Source organism: Telopea speciosissima, chromosome 7 (assembly GCF_018873765.1).
Source record: "Telopea speciosissima isolate NSW1024214 ecotype Mountain lineage chromosome 7, Tspe_v1, whole genome shotgun sequence".
Taxonomy (NCBI): Eukaryota; Viridiplantae; Streptophyta; class Magnoliopsida; order Proteales; family Proteaceae; genus Telopea; species Telopea speciosissima.
The window spans coordinates 52820343-52826840 of NC_057922.1; positions in this window are offsets into that span (position 1 = coordinate 52820343).

The following is a 6498-nucleotide window of genomic DNA, read 5'->3' on the forward strand; positions in this document are numbered from 1 at the left end:
GTATAGGGAGCCCTCGAACAGTACGTGCCTTACAAAATCTCTCTACGTTCGAATCTCTAGACATCATTTTCCTGATTGAATCAAAGTACAGAACCGAGAAAATTGAGTGGCTTAGCCGAAAGCTAAAATTCCAAAATTTCTTTGCGGTTGATGCTATTGGGGCTTCAGGGGGCTTGGCAATTCTATGGCATTCTCATATCTCTTTTCAAATTCTTCATCATGATAACAGAATCATTGATGGAGAAGTCTATTTTGAAACGAATAAGAGATTCATGCTAACTTGTGTTTATGGTGATCCCATACGCGCTAATCGCCAAAGAGTTTGGGATCAACTGATGGCCATAAGTTCTTCTCGTCAGGATGAGTGGATATGTGTTGGCAATTTCGGAACATGCTAAACTTTTGTAATCTCATGAACCTTGATTCTAAGGGTCCTTCCTTCACATGGAATAATAGACAAAGGGGAGATGCCAACATTAGAATCAAGTTAGATCGGGCCCTGGTTAATCCGAGTTGGCGAACCTTGTTTGAAAATGCTACTGTGATTATCAAACTGGCCTTTGCTTCGGATCATAATCCATTGGTAGTTGATCTTCAGGGTGGCAAATTTCAAGGCAAACGCCCTTTTCGTTTTGAAGTCATGTGGATGAGACATCAAGGTTGCAAGGTAGTGGTGGCTAACTCTTGGTCCAACCCGGATTCTGATATGCACAGTGAGTATAACACCTCAATTTTAACCAGGAAATCCGAGAATTGTAAGAATGCTTTACTAGACTGGAACAGGGATATCTTTGGACATGTTCAGACTAAGATAAAGGGGCTCAAGACTCAATTGGAATTGATACAAAGCCAAGCCGGTTCGGCTAGTCGACAGGGTCAAGAAGATTTGATTTTACAACAGCTTGAAGAGGAATTGGCCAGAGAAGAGGAAATGTGGCAGCAAAAGGCTAGGATTGAATGGCTCAAAATGGGGATAAAAACTCATCCTTTTTCTATGCTTCAACCATTCAACGTCGTCGAAGGAATCGCATTCTCAAGCTGAAATTGAGCTCAGGGGCTTGGACCGAGTCTGTGGATGAGGTGTACTCTGAACTATGCAATCACTTCAGCAATGCAATTACTTCCTTAGGGGTGGAGACTAATGATATTACTGTGGCTCTCGAACTTGTTCAAGCTTTCATTTTAGATTAATAACCTCCTTTGCACGACACCTTCGAAGGAGGAAATTTTGAAAGCCTTAAATGGGATGGGACCTTTGAAGGCCCCTGGTCCAGATGGGTTTCCACCAATATTCTTTCAGAAATATTGGGACATAACTCATGAAGATCTTTTTACTATGATCTCTGATGTTTTTGCCACAGGCATTATCCCCAATGAGTTGAACAAAACCCTTGTGTGCCTTATTCCCAAAACTCTAGCTCCTGAGACAGCTAAGCAATTTCGGCCTATAAGTTTGTGCGGTGTGGCGATCAAACTGATCTCCAAAATCATGGCGGACAGATTGAAGCTCTTTCTACAAGATGTCATCTCCCCCAACCAATCTGCATTAGTACCCGATCGTGCGATATCGGATAACAGCTTCATGGCTCACGAACTCTTCCATAATATCAAGCAGCGTAAGAAGGGTAAGAAAAAGTAGTTGGCTTTAAAATTAGATATGCGGAAAGCATATGACTTGATTGAATGGCCTTTTTTGAGGGCGACACTCCTTAAATTGGGTTTTTATATGCGATGGGTGGATTTGGTCATGAATTGCATCACCTCTGTTTCTTACTCCTTGTTTGTTAATGGAGCAGAAAGAGGTTCCTTTCTCCCTACCCGGGGCATCTGCCAGGGTGATCCCCTCTCCCCCTTTTTATTCATCTTATGCTCTCAGGTGCCTAACCCTCTAATCAACAAAGCCGAAGCTGAGAATCTCTTCCAAGGAATCAAAGTACGCAATAGAGCTCCTCCTATATCTCATCTACTCTTTGCAGATGACTGCATCCTATTTTTCAAAGTTCAGCTACAACACATTACTCAATTGAAGTCAAGCCTTGATGTGTATTGTCGTGCTAGCGGGCAAGAAATAAACTTGCAGAAATCTAGTCTGACGTTTAGCCCCAACACGCCTCCTAGATTCAAACGATGCTTCTCGCGCATTCTAAAGGTTCCATATGGTGATGGCCCCAAGAAATATTTGGGCCTACCTTTGGAATCCGGGGTCTCAAAGCGTGAGGTGTTCAAAGAACTTACTTTGAAAACTACCAATCGGATTCAAGGGTGGAAAAACAAACTTCTTTCTCCTGTTGGCCATGAAACTTTGATCAAATTCGTTGCTTGTGCAATCCCTAACTATGCAGCTTCTCATTTCTCTTTGCCGGCTTCTCATCATGATAATATGAGGAAATCTCTATCCAATTTCTTTTGGGGACAAAAAGGGGATGAGAAGAAACTACATTGGATTTCCTGGTCGCGGCTTTGTAAATCTAAAGAGAGAGGGGGCTTGGGTATACGTGATCCTATCCTCCAGAATCGTGCTCTTTTGTCCAAAACGGCTTGGAAACTTTGGAACAAACCGGATTCTCTCTGGGCCAGATTTACCAAGGCTATTTACTACCCCAATTCAGACTTTCTTGAGGCCAAAGATGGTCATAGACCTCCATGGGGTTGGAAGAGTATACTTGTGGGGAGGAAAGTACTTCTCAGTGGGCTTGTTTGGCAAGTGGAAAAAGGAGATATGGTGGACATTTGGAAGGACAACTGGATCCCTTCATCACCAAATTTCAAAGTAACTTATGCGAGACTAGTAAGCTGTCCTATATCCAAAGTTTCTGAGCTTATTGATGGGCCAAACCGTATTTGGAAGCTTGACCTGGTGGATCTCCTGTTTCATCCATCAAATAAAGAGAGGATCCTAGCTATTAATCTTAGTCTCTTCCCTAGAGAGGATCGACAGGTGTGGGGTGGGGCAAGAAATGGTCTCTTCTCAATCAAGACATCTTATCACTTGTTATCTAACCTTCGAGATCAACACCTCTTTAGCCGGGCTTCATCTTCTCGGACTCATGAATGGGAGGAGATACTAGGGGAAGTCTGGAAAAGAATTTGGAATGGAAAAACAGTTCCAAAAATTAAATCCTTTATTTGGAAATGTTGTGCTCAGGGCATTGCATCAGGAGAGGGTCTCAGGAAGCGCCAAATTCCGATTGATCCAAGCTGCAAAAGGTGTGGTGCTGCGATTGAAACAACTGATCATATCATTCTGGACTGCCCCTTTGTGAGAGCGACCTGGTTTGGTAGTTCCCTCTCTTTTGTGCCTTCAGGGGACTCTCCCAAAATCTCTCTTCTTCTGCAACATTGGAATCGTCTCCAATTTTCTACTAAACAATAGAGCAAGGAAACTCTCAGTCTGGTCTTCTTTGTGTGCTGGTTTCTCTGGTTGACTAGGAATGAGATGATCTTTAAAGGAAATGCCTCATCCCCTACTGAAGTTGGCAGGAAGGCTGAACGTGCTTGGTCTGAATTTTGGGATGTTCATAATGGCAATCACTTTGCTGCTTCTAGGCACTTTTCGGACCCCGAATCACAAGCTCGATGGACCTCTCCTCCTATCCACACTGTGAAGCTAAATTGTGGCGCGGCTTTACCTTTGGATTCTTCTTCAGGTGGATTGGGTTTCCTTCTACGAGATCACTGCGGGAATGTGCTTGGTGTTGTTTCTTGTCCAGCTTCATTTTTTGATCCTCTGGTGGGTAAAGCTTGGGCCATTAGAGAAGGGTTGATGTGGGCCAAAGAGAATCAGATTCTCCATCTACAGGTTGAGTCGGACAATGAAGCTCTTATTGGCTTCCTTAACTCGTCGTCCTCCTCCCCCCCGCCTTTGGTCATTGCCCCCTTTGTAGCTGATGCTCTTCTCATAGCATCTGAACTCCTAGTTTGCTCTTTCTTGTGTATTTCTAGAGATGCGAATGTCATCGCTGATACTCTAGCCCGGAAGGCCGTGTCTTTGACATGTAAGACACACTTGTCACTTTCCACTCCCTGGCTTCTTGACTTGTGTAAGCAGGAAGCCTTGTGTTCCTCATGTCCTTTGCAATAAAATTCCTCTTTACCAAAAAAAAATAAAATGTGTCAAACCTGCTAATAGTGATGCTTAAGAAAAACAAAAGCATTATAATCATGCCCTTCAGGCATGGTTTAAGGTATTGATGTATCATGATCAATTTCGACACTCATCGATGTTGATTCCTGGCTAATCCCGTATCGGTGTAAAAGTACGGATTAAGGGCAAAACCATAAAAAAAAAAGGAGCAATTTTTAGAAAAAGAGTAGGGGCAAAGTCATCCAGTCCTAATCATTACGGATTGCTTCGAATTGGTATTAGCAAAGACTGATACCGTGAACTTAAACCATACCTTCAGGTGCTCATAAGCTTGAATAATATACCACCACAAAGATGAGTAGTACAAGGCAGGCATGCAAGCACAACAATTTCTGTTGGGATGCAAAATACCAAATCAAAATTCGATATTCGGGAACACCACTTGGTGTGCATTAGGGTAAAGGTGTTAGATGGGACGGTTCTGGGTAATTGGGATTGTTCCTTACTGGTTTCGGCCCCAAGGGAGTCAATTCCAAAACCGTCCCATTTACTAAACAATCCTAAAATTAGGATCCGGTCCCGTTTAATAATAGGATAGTATGATTCCGATTTCTTAATGGGGGTTTTTTTTTTGTAAGAATTTCTTAATGGTTCTAAGCACTCAAAGTCTCAAACAGTCAAATCGGTATAAAATTCATAAGTATACAAATAAATTTCCCCAAGCATACAATTAATTGAACATATTCCTAAGCATAAAATTATCAAACATAAATTCTTAAGAATACAAACACTCAACTAAGCCTAAAATAATTGATAACTCTTATTTTTTCTTTGTAATTATAATATAACTCTCATATATGTTATAATTATTAAGTATTAACTAATCCTAAATAAGTAATTCAAGCATATTAAATAGGTCCTAGTGATTCTGGTTTTGGTCGGTTCCTTATTAGGCTTTCAGTTCTGGAATGGGGTTGGTTTATGACCCGTTGGGAAACCCATCCCAGAACCGTCCTGTCTCATTTATTAATCGGTCTCAAAATCAGCTCTCAGAACCATCTCATTTAGTAATGGAATAGGTCAGTTCCGAGTTTTAACGACGATTCTGAGACAATTCCCGATTCCAGACCTAAATTGACACTCTTAGTTAGGGCATTTGCCAATTAAACAATAGAGAGAGATTAAGGTCACCTTGAGACTCATAAAGGCAAATCCTCCAATGGAATACAACACGTGTACCCGTCACCACTCAATTGAAGAAGCTCCTTCAATTGTGAAACCCTAATGGAGAAGAGACTTTCTCTTACTCTCTCTCTATAATCCTCACTCAATTCTCGTAAGAGTAGACTGATTAGGGTTTCCCATTACCAACATATTTAAAATTGAGCCTTTTTAAAATCAATGGTTATGATCGGGCCAAGTGGTGTTATCCAATAGGATGATCTCACAAACTATCCATTATCACATATAAGGAAAATTTGTATAAGATGTAACCATTTAACCCCAAGTGATAGAAACTTTTATTACGTTTTAATCCTTCCACTTATCAACATCACATAATGGACATATAGGTATGAAAACGAACACCGCCAAAAACCCTAATCCGTCGAATGGCCAATATTAGAGAATGTTAACTGATGATTGAACATAAAGCCATTTTAAAAAAACTCAAAAAAATATAATTATATATTTATAATAATATTTTAAATCACTTTATAAGTTACAAATTGCCACTGGTATTGGAATTTCCGTCCAATCATAGTTAGATAACTCTCTCAAAATGTTCTCCACTTCGGAATATGGATATCACATCAATCATCTCTTTCATCTACAACGGAGCACTATATGCCAAGCATACTGATATAGAGCGAGTGTAGGCATCAACCTTTGGAACACCAAAGACGCATAATATACAACTACAGCGGTGAGGACCCTTCTAATATAGGGACAAAACTACTATCAAAGATTTTTGTTGCTCAAACAAACGACAATATTCCATACAAGAATCTCGAATGATGATCATGTTCAACACATAGACAATATGAATGTCACACTTATATTCTGCAATCACATTACGAGAATATACATTGTGACAACCATAAAAACAAATACCCAATTTTTACCCTAGTTGTGAACACTTAAAGTCATACCTAGGGTAACCATTGCACATAAAATATCAATGCAAATAAATAAATTCAATCTCTATTGAAATGGATTTGATGACACACATATATCAATTTATATCCAATAATTTCCAACCTTGATTCACCCTTCTGCTACCGAGAGAAAGGTATACAACCTAATCACCCCTACTATATATATATATATATATATATTTATTTTTTTTTTTTTTCTTTTTCTTTTTTTGAATTCAGTGTTTGATCGATTTCTTTAACCATTGCGAGGGATCAATG